This window comes from Amblyomma mixtum, chromosome 7 (assembly GCF_055824585.1).
Source record: "Amblyomma mixtum isolate Tamu chromosome 7, ASM5582458v1, whole genome shotgun sequence".
Lineage (NCBI taxonomy): Eukaryota > Metazoa > Arthropoda > Arachnida > Ixodida > Ixodidae > Amblyomma > Amblyomma mixtum.
The window spans coordinates 36224192-36244832 of NC_143018.1; positions in this window are offsets into that span (position 1 = coordinate 36224192).

Consider the following 20641-nt stretch of genomic DNA (forward strand, 5'->3'; position numbering starts at 1 on the left):
CTCCCTCTCTCTTTCTTCTTTCACTCCCACTTCCTCCCTTCCTGTACGGTGCGGTTCGGGTGTCCACCGTGATGACAGAGAACTACTGCGCCATTTCCTTTCCTCAAAAAGCGTTGCGTTCAAAGGGCAAGGCATCGCACCGAACGGATGGTGGCGTCCGTGGACTCCCTGGCAGCGCTACAACACGCTGTCGCGTTCCACTCCTAAAGGCGAAGCTTAAGTGCCATTAATTAGCAGTTAATTAGCATATAGTCATTAACCAGTAATTAACCATCAGTTAGTAATTTTTCGTTACTTAGTAATTAGTCATTAATTATGTGTGACGTGATCCAGTGGCGGCGTCGCCAGTGCCACAGAGACAGTCAAAGTGCTGCAGAAAACGCTTTCGCCTCTACGCACTTTCTACAGTCAAAACGTCCCTGAATTTTTTTTATTTCTTACAAAGCATCTTCCTGAGCGGAATTGGTTTTTGAAGAAAGATATGAAGAAGGAATAAAATAGAAGATTGGTGTTTTCCGAGTTGTTTATTTCTAATAAAACCACGCGCAGCTGGTGAACCTAATTGAAATTCGCGGAGCCAGAGATTACATAACGACGCAATGCGAGCTATTGCGCTGAAATCCCTTACGTACTTGACGCAATATGTCGCGTCTAATATGGTTACGTTCGTCATAGCTTGCTGACGCTCCGCGCATCGTCAGCATTCGGGCACAGGAGGAGCACCAGACGCTGATCTACCCGCTTCATCGTCGTGGGCAGGGGCCGTGTTACGGTGCAGCCCCTGCCATATTAAATGTGGCGCGCGTGTGTGGTGCGCGTTGTTCGTGCGCGGGTTTTTGTGCGCGGTTGTCAACCCGGCGTGCTTCCCCCCCGTGTATGGACCCACTAGAACTTTCTCTGACACTTCTTGCTTTTGGACACACGTTCCCTGTAAGTGTGTGTGCATAGGGCGACATCAGTTGCCGCAATGTATCTTTGTTTTTATAGAGGGACGGATGTCCCTTTTTGATCGCGAGTCCAAATGAACTTCTCTTATCTGCTCACGTATAGGCATGATGCATGTGGATGGATCCTCGTCGCCAAAATGTGTCCGGCGCGATGCGTAAGAGAAGCTAGGCTGGCGCGGCCAGTGCTGTTGGACTAGATGTCGGTTTGTCTGTAATGAGTGCGGTGTTTCTGCCGAGGGTGTGTTGTACGGAGGGGGGGGGGGGGATGCTCTGGAAATAGGTAGCCCCTCTTTCTCACAGAATTAACTTTTGTTGTAGAAAGGTGGACACGGTCGGGCTGCCCACGTTAGGCTAGAATAGCCGTTTCTGTCTATGTTAAATATGTTAATTCCCCAAGGGGACGTCATGTGTGAACAGTGTTGTATATATCTGTCTGCCTGTTCAAATAAACATTTTTTTTTTTCGAGAAGTCTGCCATGAGGCATGAGTTGAGAAATGGGAAGTGGGATGTAGGATATAGAAAGTTAAAAGAAGGGGTGGAGACCATTTTCAGCGAGGTAGTCGCATAGGCTGCTGGTGAACTGATTGTTCATAGTCTACTTCACATAAACATCTCTTTTTGTGTTCAATCTCCAAGGGGACGTCCTGTTTGAACAGTGCTGTTTCGCTGTTTGTCTGTCTAGTTGTACAAAATAAATTTCTCTTTGTGTAATTATTACCGTGGTCTTTTTGCCTGACCGAGTGGACCAGGATGGAGAAGCACTCCTTCTGCAGCGCTGGCACAGTCACTTTGCTGTACCAGGGACCAAGCTGGAGTTGCCAGCCTTGTTTTGCTAGCCCCTCCCCAGTGTTTATTCTTTCGGATTCTTTACGTGTTTTCAGGTCAGAGGTAATGCATGTTAAGAACCCTCTTGTGCTTCCTATAGCATCAAGGCTGCCAGAACCAAGGCTCTTGTTAAGCTATTTAGTAGACAAGGGAAGGGAAATTAGAGGCTCGCAGTAGGTAAAAGCAAGATATGTGTACGCCCTCTTGCGGCCCATGACGAAATTTATGTTTGGTATTGTGATATAAAGAAAAATAAAAAAACTCTAGTAATTACAGTTCACGACTAGTTGTGCTGGGTTAAGGCAGGGCATCGGCTCAAGACCTTGAGAAAAAGAAATATTTCGAAGCACTTCAAGCGCACTGCCGGTGAAGCAAGAAATCTTCCTTTAGTTCGACACATAAATAGTGCTGAAAAGAATGCTTATATTTTCTTTATGTCTCTTTTCTGGCGGGGGGGGGGGGGGGGGGGGGAAGGGAGGTGCGGTCTTGATCTTGTGGTAAGGACTGCCATGTTTGTCTCTCACGATCTTGATTCAGCTGCATCATCAGTTGGAATGAATGAATGAATGAACTAAAATTTATTTATTATGATGGTTATGGGTGTGGTTGAAGTCTCTCGACCAGTCTCCATTGGACGGTGTAGCTGTCGTGGCCCTTACGCCGGCTGTTGCAAACAAAGTGCGTCTGAGCAGGATAACTGCTCTGCCCGATGATAAAGCGTAAGGTTTCTAATGCTATCTACGTTTTTATTCTTTCGAGATACCCATACCATTTGGTATAGGGATGTTATTTCTTTGGAGTATTGGCCCTTTTCAGTTTCTTGTTTGGAGCGGTATGCTAAGAGGACTGTTGCTATTTATGCTGGAGCAGTGCGCAGCTATTTAGCGAAGAGCTACATTGGCCCCGAACTTGCGATTTCGCTGTGGCGGTGCTCCGAGGAGGCCCAGAGACCGACCTTGAGCCGTTGCCTAGCAACCGCCGCAGCTGGCGAACGCCGCGCGCTCGCCGCGCCATCTGACATGACGACACACCGTGTGCCCCTCCGCGGAGGCGCTGTGCTTTCGCTACGTATATCCTAGCATAGCTTAGCTAAGCCACTGCCAATGTTTAAGCCTTTATTCACTGTCGTCACTCATTTTCAGATCCGGACAATTCCCAGCTCTTTGAAGCGAAAAATACTGCGTTAAAGCCACCGGCCGTGCTGCCAGTGTTATGGACCTCAGGAACATAAACACTTGAGTGCAGTGGGGTCGTGCGGGGACCCTGGGGCGTGCCCCGAATTCCTTTGTAAATAAAGTTTTCTCTCTCTCTCTCTCTAAAAAGTTCCACAGTTATCCGCCCATACTGCAGTCATGCGTAACATTTTAGCAGGCTAGTTCGTCCTTGACATTGCTACTTGTTCAGGTTCTTCGCGGCGCCATTTATCAGCGTCTGCTTATCACTTATCATTTTTCAAGATGGCGCCCGAGGCAGACGCATTTGCGTGCTACTTCCAGCCCATGGAAGGAAGGAAGGGAAAACTTTATTTACACTAATGGTTTTTCCTGCGGTTTGGGGGCATCTTCAGAGACGTCTTGGTTCTACCCCCAGGAGCCTTCTCTGTCGAAGTCGTCCGCCTCTAATCAGTGGTCGGTTTCCCTCAGTCCAGGGCTCCGCTGGCCACTGCCGCCCGTTGAGCTCGCTGTACCAGACCTTGTTGGTCTTCGCAGCGGTCGCTGGACAGCAGAGTCTCCCACTGCTCCGCACTCGGGTTTTGTATTTTGGGGACCACGTCTATGTTTTGGCAGGCCCATGTGATGTGGTATAGTGTAGGTTTTTCGTCGCACCAGGGACATTTGTTCGTGTATATCGTAGGGTGCATTTTGTTCAGTATATGTAGGTTTGGGAAAGAGCCTGTTTGTAATTGTCTCCAAGTGACAGCTTCCTCTCTGCTGAGAGATTTGTGCGGTGGGGGATATCGCATTCTTCTGCCTCTATAGTTTTGTAGTATGACCGAGTATTCCCTGGGTGCTGGCGCGAGTTCCGCGGTCTCGTCGGAAGCTCGGAAAGTAATGTATCCTCTAGCTATCCTGTCGGCCTCTCGGTTCCCTGCCACCCCCGTGTGCCCCGGTACCCGCACAATTTTGTATCGCATCTTGTCGTTTTGTTCTTCCCGGTTTTTAATTCCAGCCCATGGAGGAAAAAAAGAACTAGGAGGGAGCGTGACGTCATAATCTTGAAGCCTAGTCATAAAAATATGATGGAAAGCATCATGGGAAATTGGCCCTCATGTGACAAGGCAGCGTGCCTGGATTTCCTGGAATCTGCTTTAGCTAGATTTCGGTTTCGCTCTTTCGTTGCGTGGCGCTGCGCTTCTGCGCTACATCGGAGCCCGGACGTTCACTAAAAAGCACCGCTGGTTGGCAGTCTGGTAACTGTGGAGGGCCTATTTCCCAAGAGTCAGTGCGCAAAAGTGCCCTCGGCAGTTGCGTCAGAGGAGGATGGCTTGCAGAGGCTGAGCGCGTGACGTCACGCTCCTTCCTATTTTTCATTTTTTTTGCTCCATGTTCCAGCTCATTTGTGGTAGGCAGCAATTTTTGCCGTGCGCCTCCTGCAAGCAGCGTTTTTGCTGCGAATGCACCAACATACAGGCCGGGGTATATATTTTCGTGGAATCAGGGACCAGCTAGTACAAATGTGTTCACTGTGTGATGCGGTGATGCGGCGCGATCCATCGGCGACGGAGCTTATCTGCAAAAAACGGCGACGCGAAAACGCCCCTCGAGGCACGGAAGACACGGCTTCCGTCAGTACTTCATCGAGTGTTGTGGTGCTGTAAAAGAATGTCTAGTCGAATGGATGCGTTGGCTGGTGAGGTGCGACAGCTTTGAGCCGGGAATGTGCTCCTGCGTGAGGATGTGAATGGCCTGAGTGCATCTGTTCTGGTTTGTGCCGCTAACCAGAGTGAGTGCTCACTCTCCGACTGTTCGGAATCTCGCAACTACGCGTCTTCTCTGACAACAAACCTCGCTGCTACTAGTGCCCCGCCGTATCTTCCTTCTCACTACCAACGGACTCGTCTGCAACGCCCGTCAAAAGAGGTGAGCCAATCATCTCAGCCTCGAGCGACGTTCGGCACAGCTAAGCAGCCTAAAGTAGCGCCCAAATTACCACCAAAGAAATATCTTTGTTTTTCGCCTGGAACCGACTATAGAACAGCGTAAGACATACAGGACCTATTTTCGGATATAGTAGGCGACAAGGTTATTACGTGTACAATGCTGTGGTGAAATGTTATGGGAGTACCCTAAGGACGAGCAAATTTGCAGTAAGGGAGCAAATTACTTATTGGCATCCACCCAAGCGCAGCCACAGGCTGCAAAGGAAAGCTATACAGTTTTCAAAGAAACTTCGTAGTTAAACGAAAATTCGTCCTCTTCCGGGGTTCGTATCCGGGACCACTACTTGACCGGAGCACTCGCTCTACCAAATGAGCTAACCGGGTCGGCAAGCATATGGTAAGAGAAGAGCGAATTGATCAATAACTCGAAGTGGGTGGATGCCAATGAGTAATTTGCACCTTTGTGTACAGGTGCGGCCAGAATAATACGGAGCACGCGAAAGGCGGCCAAGCTAGCAGAAACTGCATCTAAGCGCCACCTATCAGCACAACAAAGAGACCCCTGGCTATCCGCGCGCAGCGAGAGTGCCTGCCGCCGAGCCCCCCTCTTTGCTGCAACCCTGCCGTTATCACTGTTCGAAAGATGCTGAGCTGGTTCGGGCAACACCGCCAGGTGCTGCCTTCATCCAGGCGTGCTCACTTCAGCCTCGGTGTCGCGCGCCGTCGACTAAACCATAGCTGAACTGCAAAGCGGTGGCCGCGCGGACTGAAGGGCCGAGATAACGCGTAATACCAAAACGGCCGTCTTGCGCCCGTTTACAGCGCGCGCCGCTCCTCGATGCGAGGAACGGGGCAACGAGGCGCATGGCGCTGTCAGCAGAGTATCAGTCGATCATAGAGCAAGGGATTGCATGCTATATGCTGTGATGTTGATAGGCCTGCGGAAAAAGTGGGACCGTGCTACCGGCGCCATCTCGCCGCGTCCAAATTAAGATAGTTCCTGTCGCCACTGCTAGGCAGCGCGCATAAGCACGTTTCCGCTGCTCCGCGACCCTTCCTGTGCTCCGTATTATTCTGGCCGCACCTGTACATTAGTCAGCACGCTTAATACCAATGACGGAAATCGTGGCCAGGAGCGGCTTGGACTGACGCCAGCGCCGCGGAGTGTTGCTGGCTGTTGCCGAGATAATATCTTGGTATGTTTGCGGTGGCTGAAGGTAGCTGGAGAGCAGCTCGATTTGACTACTCACCTTGTTCTTGCGCTTGTATCTAGCCGGTGGGGTGAGTTCACTCACTTGAGTGTTTCGCGACTTTTCTCTGCTGGCCGCGGCTCACGCGGGCGCAGAAAACACGTTGCGGTTTGCTTATCTCCAAAAAGCGCTAAAGTGGCGTGGCTCCAGACCGCTCGAGCGCTTTTTCAGGTCGGCTTCAAAGACGGCGATAAATGAAGATTCGGAAAAGCAGAGCAATCGTGGGTTTGTGGCGTTTGTAAAGATTGGACAATACATTTTCAAATCCGGTGGCATCGTTGCGCAGGTTCTTCATTTCTCATATGCTAGGACAGCGTGCGTCGTTGTGTTCTCGCAGGTTAGTGTGTCGCTTCCTGTTTCGATCAAGCTGCACTGGAGATGCAGTGCAGGTGCGTAAGAACTGCTCGTGTCATGAGCCAGAAAGGCACGTCGATGCAATTCAAACTAAGATTTTATTTCTGGTTATCTAATTATATCTGATGTGCACCGTTTTGGTATGCAATCAGTGCGCGATTCTCTTGTTCTTGTAGAAAAAAATATCATTGCTCCTTTACTCGGTCATTCTATTTTTCTTTTCGCCCCATGCGTGCGATGATACCAGAAGAATTTAGGTGTGCTTACGGCGTTTACCTTGGGCTGTACAATGAGCTTCAGAACTACGATTGGTCTCGATTCTTTGAGACCGAGAACGTTGGCTGAATAGTTGAGGATGCTGTCTAGGCGTTGAGCTGCTGACATCAGTTGTGCAGGGAATAATGAAAAAATTATATACCACGGTGTCAACCGAGGAAGTGTACGTACATTCCCTTGCTGGTTTTCTTGCGATTTGAGACACTACTTGAAGAAAAAACAGCCGTATCATAAAATCTATGTAAAATCAGAAAATGAGTGTTGGCACCAATTATATTCATTATGTAGACAAACTGTGAAAAAAAAAATGACTGCACTGATGAAGCTGAATACCACAAACTTCTTGAACAGAATTTTAAGTAAGAACCAAACTCTTTTTGGGATTTGTGCGGAAGCAAATAAGTGATAACTTAGTACGGCTGTGCTAAAGATGCGCGATGGTATCTGTTTCAAACTGCAATGTGTATGCCATGCTTTCGCTGACCACTTCAGCGCTTGTTTTCTGCGCCCTGATTGCGCAACTGCTGTTATCACTTTTGAAGACAGTGCTGACTGCTTAGCGCATGAAAGTGTCGCTGAGCTTTAGGTTCTATCGGCAATTCAGAAGCTGAAGCCAATACTTTTAATAGGAGTCGATGAAATTCCCAGCTTCATAATCGAAGGCTGCACTGGCATTTTTGGTCCTGCTTTGGCGCATTTGTTCAACTTATCCTTGCGCACTGGCGTTTTTCCCTTTCGTTGGAAGCTGTCAGTAGTGTTTCCTGTGAACAATTTTCGACCTTTACCACTGATTTGTTCTTTTGCGAAATTTCGGAAGTGGTAATATGCGAACGCATGAGATCATGTTTCATACAAAGATTCTCAACTCTGCTGGACGGTTTTTTCAAAGGGCGATCCGGGGAAACGAATTTACGCAGCTTTCTTGGATACAGGGGGCCTCACGTATTTGATCGTGGTCAGGTGGACAGTCTACTTTCATGTGGCTAAAGCTTTCGGCACGCCTTCCCATGAGGTACAGATGCCCAAAAAGTTTTCGGAACACAAAAATCAGAACAAACTTAATTTGTGAGCAGTTTAAGCATGTATCCAAAAACTCACAGATGAAGTCCATACTTTCCTCCGCGAACAGCACGACGCACTGGTGAAGAATGACGTTTTGTAGAAGAAAATTGGCGACATCGGTAGCGCAGCTGGACGGCAAAGCACGCGTGATGGCGTACCGATTCGAATAATCAGATGCGACAGTGATCCACTTGTTGCCGGAGAGGGACGTCGGAAAAAGGCCAAGAAGGTCGAGGCCAACACGGTGAAAAGGTTCCGGAGGTATGTCGATGGGTTGCAGAAGACCGGCAGGCAAAGTGGAGGGCCTTTTCCGACGTTGACACAGGTCGCAAGTGGCAACGATTGACGGAACGATGCAGACGAGGCCAAAAGAAGCGGTGCCACACCCGAGCGTACAGCTGCAACGGAAAAAGAATGGCACAAGTGAATCATGACCGGAGCGAAAAAATCGCGACACGCGGCGCTATTGTCGCTGATTACGCCGTCAGCGAGAGTACCAGGAACATTCCATTTCCTAAAGCGGGGGTGGCCGGCAGAAAGCAGCCCACCTAGACATTCGCCCATCAGAAATGCAACATTTTAAACGAACGCCTGTAGATGTGTTATCATCCAAACCATGTGCTAAGGCGGCTAAGCACATAATCTCGTTTTATTATTTTTTTTTTGCGCTAGCGTGGCGAGCAACGTTATCTTTATCACCGTTTTCCTTTAAAACTCTGCTGGGGGTGCACTGTCAAAAGTAATGTGTAGCAGTGCGTGCTTTCGGATGGGCTGCTTTCTGTCGGCCACCCCCACTTTGGAAAGTGGAATGTGCCAGGCACTCTCGCTATCTGCGCATACGGCTACAATAGCGCCGCGTCTCGCAATTTTTCCGCTCCGGTCATGAGTAACTTGTGCTAATCTTTTTCCGTTGCAGCTGTACGTGCGGGACACGCCAAGGTGGCCGCGGCTGTCAGCAAATTGTGCAATTCTTCAAGGACAGAAGAGTGTAGACGTTGGGGTATGACGAGCAGCAGTGGAGGACCATCGGAGCGTATGTTGCGGTGATACAAAATGCCATTCTGGAGCACATAAAGGTCACAGACGGAGATCAGTTTGCAGAACGGATGCCATCAAAGATAGGTCGTAAAGATGAGTCGTGGTGGTGTTCGTGGGCAATATCGGTGTCGCAGAATCCAGTCGTCGACGTCAACGTTGTCGGTGCCATAAAATGTCCCAGGATCATGAGGGGGAGAAAGAACGAGCGATGGCATGGCCGGTGCTGATGTTTGCTGGGAGGCGTCTTGGGTCATGGTTAGCGAAGGCAGCTGGCGGCCGCTGCGGAGCTCCGTCGTCGGTAGGCGTGGGAAAAATCTGCACCTCCACCAAATATGTTGCGGGAAAGAATGTATTTACATATATTTACAGATAGAAGGGAACAGCTGCGAGCGGCACCGAGAACACAGCCAGAACTTTGTTGTCGTCTTCGTCTCCTCCTACTTATTCCATCGCTCATTGTCGTCTACCTACTTCAATATTCGCCAAGGACTGGCAAGTTCGGTTTATTCCAGTGATGCGGTTGAGCTTCAGGGCGTCGTTCATTACACACGTTTTTTTACTTTGGCCAGGGACCCACATATTCTCGTGTTCTGTGCAGTTCCGACTGTAACTGTAATAGGCATTAAAATGGTCTGTGTCCATTTGATGGAATCGTAATTTATTCTTGTTGCTTGCTAAGTTAGCCTGCTAAATGACAGATGGCGGTGCATGCATACGTGGGTGTGTAAATGTAGCAAAAAAATGGGTTTATAGTGAAGGGAAAGTAAACAAACACTTATGGTAAAAATTTATTGGGTGTGATGCAGATACAGGAGTTTCCGTCGCAAACGCGCTAAATAGCCCACGACTGGCTCGTGCTTGTGGGTGCTATGTTTGTTAGCCACCCATGCAGGCAGGCGTCGTGATGACTGGAAAAACAATGTCGCAAATCAAGCCACATTGGATAGAAGATAAACAATCTTAAAATTTTGAGTACTTAGTTCATGTCTGTTCCGTATTTTATTAACTGTTTTTTTAAGTTTTTGTTGTCATTAGCTCTAGTCTATCGGTATTTGAATCTTGTGTTTGCATTATTATAACTCGAAATATCTGTTGTTATAACGTTTCATATTTAAACTTTAATATTGTCAGTGTTCTGATGGAATTATTTGCATTTCCTTCCTGTCTCGAGCCTCAAATGAGTGATAACAGTATGAATAAGTAAATAAATAGCTTTTTTCGAGTTACGTTTTAGTATTGCATTTGACTATTTCCTGAGCATGAAGGTGGCAGGCCTATTTCGCGCTTTAGAAACATAATTCTGGACGAGCTGGATATGGTTCGACCGGGATCTAATTAAGCACCACAAAAAAAATTGCTTCGCTCACGATCGTCTTTATCGCGATCGAGGTAACTCGTCTGACAGCGGTATCAGACGTCCGGCCGTTATGCACTTGCAGGACAAACCAATTTATCGACTTTTGTTTTTTTAAGGACGGCATATAGAAATTTAGATGGTTGATGCTTGAAATTTTCTCTCGGCCTTCCTCATCTTTGAGCCAAAATTCATAAATGCATTCTGAATTTTATCTTCAAACAATTTTAGGGCTTTGTGGTTTATATTATATTACGTTTTGCTCCAGTTTTTGTGTTATTGTATCGCTAATGGGCACTAGTATCCAATGCCATCAATTTATTCTTTTAATGTTTCTATTATCGATAAAAAACAGATTCAGATGTTATCTGTGATCCAAAGTTTTTTATTTCTTCCCCTTCTTCCTTCAATAATGCCCAAAATAGCCGTATATGTATCTAAAAAAAAATAAATCAACTCTCCTCTGCTCCGTTTGTTTGCATTTGGTCCTCTTTCTATACCTTGCAATCTTGTAATCTTGTAATTATCTTTCGTAATATAACCTCACGCGAACTGACGCTATTAGTCCGTGAATCCCTTCTGCATACCGCCGCGCCGTGCTTGACTCTTCCTACGGTTCTTTCTCTTATTCTCCTGCTCTGACATTTACCGTTTTGCTTGTTTGCATTCCACATAGGCCAGGCATTGCCTCATTAGTCTAACTTAATTCCTATTCGGGCAGGGCAATGCACTATTCTTTTTTCTGTTCTTCTTCGCGTCCCTCAATAATTACTATCATTCCTTATTATTTTCGCGCGCGTAACGTATTCAAAACACCCAGGGCAAAACAAGCAAGAACACGAGCAGCTCGCTCGCTTGCAGTACCCGTCAGGCGGGCTTATTGAAATAAATGCCCTGCTGCGCTATTCATAAACCCGGGAAGTGAGATTGTGCTTGCTGTGAGCTGTTCATAACTGCCTAAGCCCCACAGAGAATAATACGAGCTATAACACGTCATCTTTGTTTCTCTCCTCCCGGCCGCCTAGTCCTGACTCCCAGTGCCATTTCTCAACCTTGCGCTGCGCCTGGTAATTTCTTCTTTCGCTCTCTGGCTGCTGCTGCCTTGATATTCTTTTTTTTTTAGAGCGCAGCTCTTTGGCGTCCGTTCCTGGGTTTCGCGTCGTCGTCGGCCTCGTAACCAGCTCCGCCCCCCTTTCATCCCCCCAGCGCTAGCAGCGACCGACTGATACCGCTGGATGCCGCTGACGCCGCTAGAGAGTCAAGATAACGTGACTGCATAGAACACCGTCGCCGCCATGCAGAAAGAGGAGGAAAGGGTCCCCCCCCCCCTGTCGACCTCGTAACCAGCTCCGCCCCCCTTTCATACCCCAGCGCTAGCAGCGACCGACTGATACCGCTGGATGCCGCTGACGCCGCTAGAGAGTCAAGATAACGTGACTGCATAGAACACCGTCGCCGCCATGCAGAAAGGGGAGGAAAGGGTCCCCCCCCCCCCCCCTGTTCTTGTGTGGCGGATAGGGTGCTCTTCAGTTGCCGACGCGCCGGTTATTTCACGTAGGCCCCGGCACGTCGACGAATACGTGACCACCTTCCCACGGCTAGACCTGGTTCTTAGCGCTGCGGAAGCGAGGGTATCATATTGTTTGTGTCGGCATCGGCGGCGTTGTCCCTGAAACCAACTCCGCAGCTGGGGTTGACTCACTATCGAAAAGGTGAAACAGCTTATTTGCTGCGCTCAAATTTCGCATTAGGAAGTAACGTAATCGTCGGTAATTTTTTTCCTTCAGTATCGCTACACAGACGCCCCATGGCGTTTGTCGTCGTTGTCGTCGTCACCTATAAAAAATTTTTATTGTAGCAATCTTAGGTGGTCGGACCCCCTATTCCGGGTGCCTACCGGACGCTTCCGAAGCTAGGACGCGCTCCACCAGCTGCCGTTGGTGCGCGCCGGCCAGAGCTGTACAGCGCGTACTTCCACTTCTAAGCAGTCGGGTTGTTGTTGCGACAGCAACACTACACCAGCCAGCTCGGCTCGTCGCGTAGTCGCACTTCAGCCGTATGCCGTGGCCCACGAACGACCTTGAGCCACCGTCGCCTAGCAAAGCCGCAGCCGCGCTCTAACAGATGGCGCCACCGTCGACGCCGCTGCCGTCGCCGCTCGCTCCACCAGATGTGCTCCGCTGGGGTAGAGGGAGAGGAGGTGTCGCCTCGCGGGGAGTATGCGAGGGTCTCACCATAAGGAGCCAGTGTCGCAGAAAGGCCGGTGTCGTCATCGACGTCGTTGTCGTCGATGACGTGGGCAAAAACTCTGAAAAATGCTCAGAGGAGCAAACCAGACGACATGTGGGCCAACTTGATCACGTGACTTTGTGGCGTCAGTCATCCGGATTGCCACCGGATTGTGAGCAAACAGCCCACCGTCGTGTGTGGCTGTTAATAATCGGAAGCGAGAGGTTGCTCGGAAAGAGCAACCTTGGTCTCACAGGGCTCACCGGTGGCAGCTCCTGCCATCGCAGAGCAGTGGAGAATCACTTAACCGCGTCGCCACTGCGCCAGGAGTGGTATGGGGACTCCCAGGGATCTATGATTCTAAAGTCGAGAATTACCAATTCCGAATATATGGGCATTAACCCACTAAGGCTATGGCGGCGCTCCCTTAAGAGGAAGCTTAAGTGCTCGCTTCAATTTTTCTTCGCAGGCATTCCTCATATGGTCCAGGTCTACGTCCCTTCTGCAGTGTATGCATTCTGATTTGCATAATTCTGGATGCATTGTGTTCAGCTTTTTGCGTTGTACACTGAAGCTGGCTCTGAGCATCTGAGGCTAATTCTGTCTGCGGTGAATGTATTTTCCTTGAAAGTCTGTGTTGTTGAATTTCCCTGTATGAGAGTTGATGGTTCAGCTGTGGTTAATCACTTGGCGTGCTCGAGGGAGTAGAGCTCGAGGAGAGGCGTTAGCAATTTAGTACACGTTGATTGATTGGTGTATTGGGGCCTATAAAGAACAGAATCGTTGCTCGCATTTCAAGATTAATTGTAATTCTGGCGCTGCTTAAACCTGGTTCGTTCCCACACTGGAGGCTTCAACCTCGGCGCGCATGCCTAGGTGCGTGGGGCTCAAGACCTCAGTTTTATTCAAAAGCACTCTGTGCCCGAAAATTCTTGTTTGCTAATTGCGGTGTCGACTACGACACTCTTCCGCCCACCTAATATACTAATCAGTCGTTTATAACACCCCTTTGTAAGCAGTAAAAAAAAAGTGCGGCTAAATTTGAAGTTCCAAACCTGTCAAAGAAAGCAGGCGATAACGTGTCGTTAACAAGAAAAAAAAAAACTTGAGATCACTGCGGCGACGTGCATTGGAGAAATGCGAAAGCTTCGTTTCATTACGATGCTTTTTCAACGTCCGTGCACTATATCGACGTACGTGGCTATTTTGACGCCTGAATGTATTTTTCTCACGTTTTTCGCTTTTAATTAATTGGACAATTGCACTTAATCAACCAAATTTTTTCCCACGGAAACATTTTATCACGCACCATCTAACACGATCACACTTTCATACATTTATATTCAGAGAACGACGTAATCATGAGGACACGTTTTTCGGACGCTTTGCTGAGGGGACATAGCCATACCATGCTTTCGCATTAATAAGAAATAACACGCTAGCGCATGTACTGACAATCTGAAATCAATGTGCGACGTGTTGTTTTCTGCTTTCGTGAAACTCGCGTCTCTTTGTTGTATCTTGTTAACGGTGGTGGCGCTCGACGGAAGCAAACGAACAACAATATACAACGAAGCAGGGAGCACAGCGTCTTTCTCTCTCTCCAACGGGTGGACCTCCGGATACCAACTGCTAAACATGTATTTCCCATGTATACAGTCGTACACACACTTGTCTAGAGCGCCCGAACTCCGTCCGCAGCGCGCAGAGCGACATCTAGCGGCAGCGCCTGGTTCAAATTGTGCATATTTGAGAGTCGTCTGAGCATCAGACATGCGCAATATCGAACCAGACGCTGCCTCTTGATGTCTCTCTCCGCGCGGCGGACGGAGACAAAGTTGCACAACTGCGAAAGGAAGTCATTTAGTGAAGTTAAACATCACCTGGTAAACAATTCCACTCTGGGATTGCTCTTACCACACACACAAAAAAAGCACCAGAATGTCTCGTTACATGTTCGACATTCTACTAAGTCTTTAGAATCTTGTGTACCAGTATTCCGAGAAGTCGAAATTGATGATTATTCGCTGCTGTCCTTATTTGGGGCTCGAGTCAAACAGAACGCACACTTTGCGAGGGTGCTACAGTAATGCGGCAGGGTTGGCCTTTCTTTGCAGATCGTAAGCGGAACTGATGCGGCGATTTTTATCCAAAACAAACCTGATAGACTTCCGTTGGACACTTTATAATTTCTCTATTAAATACTTTGTGCGTGTAAGCCAGTATATTGCGTTGTATTCTATGACTTATCGCACGGAGGTTGTATGAATATTCAAGCAATTTAGTTTCGGACCAAGTGACTCTGTTGGATCGTCTTTGCGAGCAAAGAGCGTCAAATGCTTCTGCTGGTAATGATACACGACGGAGCAGTATGCCTTAAAGAGAGCACTGCTTGAGTACCTTCTGCAGTGTTGCACACAAAGTATGCAGAGGAGTGTATGCACTGAAGAAACCAGATAAAGCATCATATGGTGGGATGAAAAAAAATAAAAATAAACTTACAGTAGTCCTTCCATGGCTGCATGAAAGGAAAAAGTTTGGTTCCAGCTTTTGCGTTATCGATTCGAGTATTTGGCTTTCTTTTTTTTAGCAAGCTTTTGAGGAGAACTTCGGCTTTCCCAACGACTTCGGAGAGCAATCACGCGGAAAACTGTACTTCCTGCAGTACGTGTTCATCGTGCACACGTTCGTAAGACCCCCGATATTTCACAGACTAGTGGTCCAGAAGAGTATTAGATGTTTTCCTGTTCGCTGACGTTGCATCGAGAGCCCATCTCTCCAGGTCAGCTGACGATAAGTCAATGTCACTCATGAAATCCTTGAGCTCAAAGATCGTGAAGCCGACGGGCACACAGGCAGCACAGAAATAAACTACTAAACTGGAACCACATGCTTAAATTCCCCACAGTAGTATTATATACAGGAAAGAAAAAGGGAAGAATTTGGATGGAAGATCACAAAACCGGCGGACGGGAACTTGCCCCCCTCTTGCAGTAAATAAGGCGGAAAAAATGTGAAGAATCTTGAATTTGTGCCGTTTTATTGGTCGCGAACTTTACGGTACAGAATGTTGACTGGAGTTCATCTTCTTCACCGACCCGAAAAGTGTTTTTTCACTATTTCTTCGCACCAGCGCTATGGAATATGCCGTGCGTGGCACAATGTTCGGTCCATCTTTTTTCGCTGTATCTAGTCGTTTCTGACATTTGATGATTATTATTTTTGTCATTTTCTCTGCTGGAATCAAGCCACAAGACCACGTTTCAAAGAGGCGCATTCAATTTCACAAGATTTTTGCATATTTAGTGCTTTGTTTCTCGTAAATAAATTTCTCCTTCTTACCTCTCTTATATTACTCTTATTATTGTTTTGGCCCGCCTGCCCCGTCCCTGTCCCCGTCATCAAGAGTTTCAGGCAAAGCAAATTTTATTTTTTTGCCCTCTGGCCCCCGTTTCAGTGGAATTTCATGCTGCATTGTTCGGTGGTTCCAGCTGCTAGTCGTAAGAACTACCGCTGCTTAGTAAATACCTTGACATTTTCTCAGCCTTTTCTTTTTGGTCGTTGGATCGTCTTATTATGCATTCTTCTCACGAAGGGGCTCACTAGCCCAGAATGTATTAGAATTTACTTCCCTTAAAATCGCTTCTGTTCCGCTGCAATAAAATAAATACTCTTTCTATCACGCGACTACGGCCGCTTACGTGTTTTGCAGTAAATTTTTTGATAATTTAGCATGCAGTTATGAAACTTATACTGACGTTCTTGAAGTTCCTTTATATTGCCCTTAAGCGGTTTATATGGTAGCTACGAATGAAAATAGTATGCTTTTGTGCAACGTGTCCCAGATGGCCAGGTGACTTGTGTCCTGCTTCTCATGACATGGGTTTGTGTTCTCCACAAGCTTCGGCAAGCCTGCCGACAACTTTGCTCCTGAACGTTTTGTAGGCGCGCAAGCCTAGGATGACCATTTACTTTTTTCTGTTCCAGAGAGTTCTTTTCATTATCTATGTCCTGCATAGTCAGTTTTCGGCATAATATATCGTACCAGCCAGTGGTAAAAAATTACTTCCACTTAGGGCAGGTAGTGACCAAAGACTGGGACCACGAGAGTGCAGTAACCCGAAGTATAATAATGAAGTGATGCACTCTCGACAGGTACGTTCAGATCATGAAAGGCAGTTTACCAACGTTCCTCAAGAGAAAAGTGTATAACACTGCATCTTAACAGTATTCACCTATGAGGAAGAAACGTGGAGGTTAACGAAAAGGGTTGAACTTAAATTGAGCATAACGCAGTGAGCTATGGAAACAATGCTAGGTGTAACGGTAAGAGACAGGAAGAGGGCCGAGTGGGTCAGGGTGCCAATGCCGATTAATTATATCCCAGTGAAAGTTAAAAAAAATAAATGGGCACGGAAAGGGCAAGTGCTTTCAGTCACTATGTATGTTTTTGTGATATATTCTTAATGCCATCAACTACAGTATGAAAAGAATTTCCGTAACCTATGAAGACTGTGTACAGGAACTTCTGTTGTTTTCCATATTTCCCACTAAACTATAGCGGACTAATGGTTTTAATTATAGGTGTATAGTCGAGGATCTTCTCCAAAAACCGGCTTCTTCCAAAGCTTACTTTATTAGAGAATAATGTTGAGCCGATTTTATTGACAATTATCTGTGTAAACACCTCGAAGGCAAAGTACAATCAGCTAATTGAATGTAGATATTTTTTTATTCTACAAGCTCCGAAACACCCAGTAGGCGCCATGTTTCCTAAGCTGAAAACCTGGCCAGAATCTATGAGACAAACTTAGTGCCACACCGCCTGTGGCAGCTACATAGAGGCGCTCACCACATGGATATGGTCCTCAAAAGTGGCGTTTCGGTCTGTTAACCACCTCGACTTTGCCACAAGGTAATGCAACCATTTAATTAGCAGCTTTGAAATCGGCTCAAATAACAGAACGAGGCAACCTAAGCCAGACATTTTTCCGGCACCTTTCTTTTTTTTTTACTGAAGACGTACACAGGGGGCCTGGAAATGAATTATGACTTGGCCTCGGGGACAGGACGACGAACTACGCAAAGTTAACAATGGCCGCAAAGAAAAGGACGTTGGACAGTCCTTCCTCTCGGTCCCATACGTGCTCACACAGTCTGCTCTGCATGGTTTCAAAGCACGCTCTCTTCAAGGCAGCACTCGCTCTATATCCCCTGATTCTTCTAGTTTTTTTTTTATATATTATCTTTATTGTTAGATAAACAAAGTTCCCCCGCTTTGTTCGCACTTATCATCATTCCCAATTCACGTCCACGGCTGCGCGCAAAATTTATGGCGTGTTTTTATAACAACGAGAAGACAGCGGATGAGAGGCACGAAAGGTGCGGGGACGCTGAAATAACTCTATTTGAATTCTGAGGAACGTATTCGGCGTTGAAATGCGTCGAAAGAAGGAACAAGAGAAAGTAACAAAAAATGACACCGTCGAGGTATTTTCGGTTTCATTTTGTATGGATGATGGATGAATCGCAAACATATGGTCCATTTCTTACTTATGATTGTTTCCGTCGTATGTAGAGCCGTTATAAATGAAGCCCGGTCGGTCGCTATTTATCCTACGTTTTTCGGATTATCGGCCGCATTACCCTCGATTGTCGTCTACTTGAGAGCAGCAGCATCTGTTTCCTGTTTGTACTTCTCTATCTGCTTAAATTACGTTCATGTATTGCTTCATTTCCAAAATCGGAAGAGTCTGAGAAGAGCCGTGCCGAAATGAAAAAATAGTCGAGTCTTCCGGGATTGTAACTGGCTTGTCGGCACTTAGTTCGGATGTAATCTTGCAACTGCCGCTTGCAAAAACATGGAGAGGCGTTTTTATACGCTTTTCCGCTTTTAATACCGGACATCCAATTTTCTGACGTTGGTGAAAGAACAGAACCATGCATTACGGAATCTTAAACGATCCTTCTTTAGTGGTTTACCGGGACGTGGGGTTTTCTTCTGCAAGCTGTTCAGGGAAGCTCCTTCTTTGATTCTTAAAATAGTGCTTTGAGGGTCAGGGCATTTTTCGTTCTCATAACTGTTACAGAAGAGGAACTGAAGTCGTCTTACCTAATTCTGCCACTCTTCCAACGTTCGGCTTTCATAACGCAAATAAGTTACAATTGAAGTCCACAAGGAAATGTGTGCTCTTAATTTTTTCCTGGGACCATATATATTTGTACATTTATTCACTGTCATTCACTGGCAGTAGCAGCCTTGAATTTTAAGCGCGAATATCTGGCCGCCGCAAGCGTCTGACAAGCGAATGATTCATTCTCTGCAACGGTCCACTTTCCGCCCTTTGATTGTCCATTTCCGCTGTCTTATTGCTTTTTTATCCTCCATTTTGTCTAAGCGCTACACAAAAGCCATCAATTTGTCCGAGCAGACCAGTGATGAAAACAGAATATAAAAGAAAAGGCAGCTGCACTTCAGTCGTGCGTGATTGAGCTTCGTCTTTTATCAGTTTATTTTGCCGGACGTAAGTTTGTACCCTTTCTGTTTGGTATCACAAAACATTGTATCGGTCATGCTGTGATGCTTTCTGTGGCTACTTTCTCCCCCTCCTCGCCCCGACAGAAAAAAAAAGTTTCTGCAGACAACATTCTAGAGGGCGCTATCGACAACGACGTAGTGATTGGAATTACATTTGGCGCGCGGATCTAAAATGGAAACGAAAGACGACAGAGAGAGAACAGGGATGGAAGAGGATGGCAGATCCTTACGCCCACTTCGAAACTAATGTCCGGGATGGAAGCGTGCGCAATTTTATTGGACACACTAAGTACTGGCAGCGAGCGAAGAAGAGGAAGAGAGGGCACTCTGGTGAGCCGCTTAGAGCTATAATAAAAAAATCAAATGGGTAACCTGGGAGGAAATGAGGCGCTTCGAGAAATTTCGGGAAGATGGCGCCACCTTTAGCTCCGAAGTGAGGAGAACAGTCTGACAACACTGGATGACCTGTAAGCGGCTTAGAAAGTTTGAGAGTGCCTCTGCTTCGGCAAGGGGAGATTGGTCGAACCGCTTCCCGAGCCGGGAAAAAATGAACCAAAACTGTTCAGCTGGAGGGCGTCACTGGTGGGAGTATACGGGAAGGGCGAAAACGCGTGAACAATGGAACGAAAGAAAGGGAGAAATCGAGGATGGCGGTAAAGCGCTGAGTGGTAAAAAAAAAAGGTATTTCGGGAAGAGAAAAGCTGGAGAAAGTTTTGGCAGTTGGGGAAAAAAGGAGAATCCCCAATTCAATTTTCGCACACGCTTGCTGCTGCGCATCAGACGCAGCGAATCCATTTGTTAGCTGCCTCCCTGCCGGCTCTCAGCCTGTCTTGCGCGAGACTGATCGTGAGCCCTTCCCCAGCTCTGACAGCAGTTTAGGGTTTTCTGTTAACTATCATCACCGGTGCTGAGAGAAGTTGCGGTCTGTACACTTACTTTTAAACGTTTCTTCCAGGTAAACTTGCTGTTCAGAATGACGGCAAAACATTGCGAGTAATATGTCTAACAGAGGTTTCTCTGTGATATCTCTTGATGTATAATGCTGCGGGACACAATGCACTGCCTTTGAAATGTACTGATGACATCTTTCGTCGCATGAGTGTTTAAATACATATACAGCCGGTATACATACTGTAACTGAACTTACCTTTAATTTTAAAACAAAGAATGGCCAGCTTAATCCGATCGGTAAAGCGTTAAACTCATTTAAACGAAGCCTTCTTCCATAAGACCTACTCGGAACGCCTGTCTACTATTCCTGCTCAATACACCCGCTCGGTACATCTGCATAGTACACCTGCTCAGAACACCTACTCAGAGTACCTAAAACTACAAATTTTTGAGAAAATGGATCGAAGCGAAGAGAGTTTTCTGATTTATATTCACCGGTTGGAAAGAAACGACCCTTCCCAAGGGGGAGGGTTTCACGAAGGAAGAGAATGGCGGGACGGTTTGTTTAACCCGGCTTCCGACGCAGCTGCTTCCGCTTCCGGTATCGGACGAACTTCCGGTTCCACTGCGGCGTTCCCTGCGCAACACCTCGACCACAATGGGCAGCATGGCGGCACGGAACGTTGCCACGGTTTTTTCGGGACCAGCACTGAAGACGCCGCGGTCCTTCACCTGTGAATAAAGAAGAGAATAAGAAAAAAACATATTTGCATTCA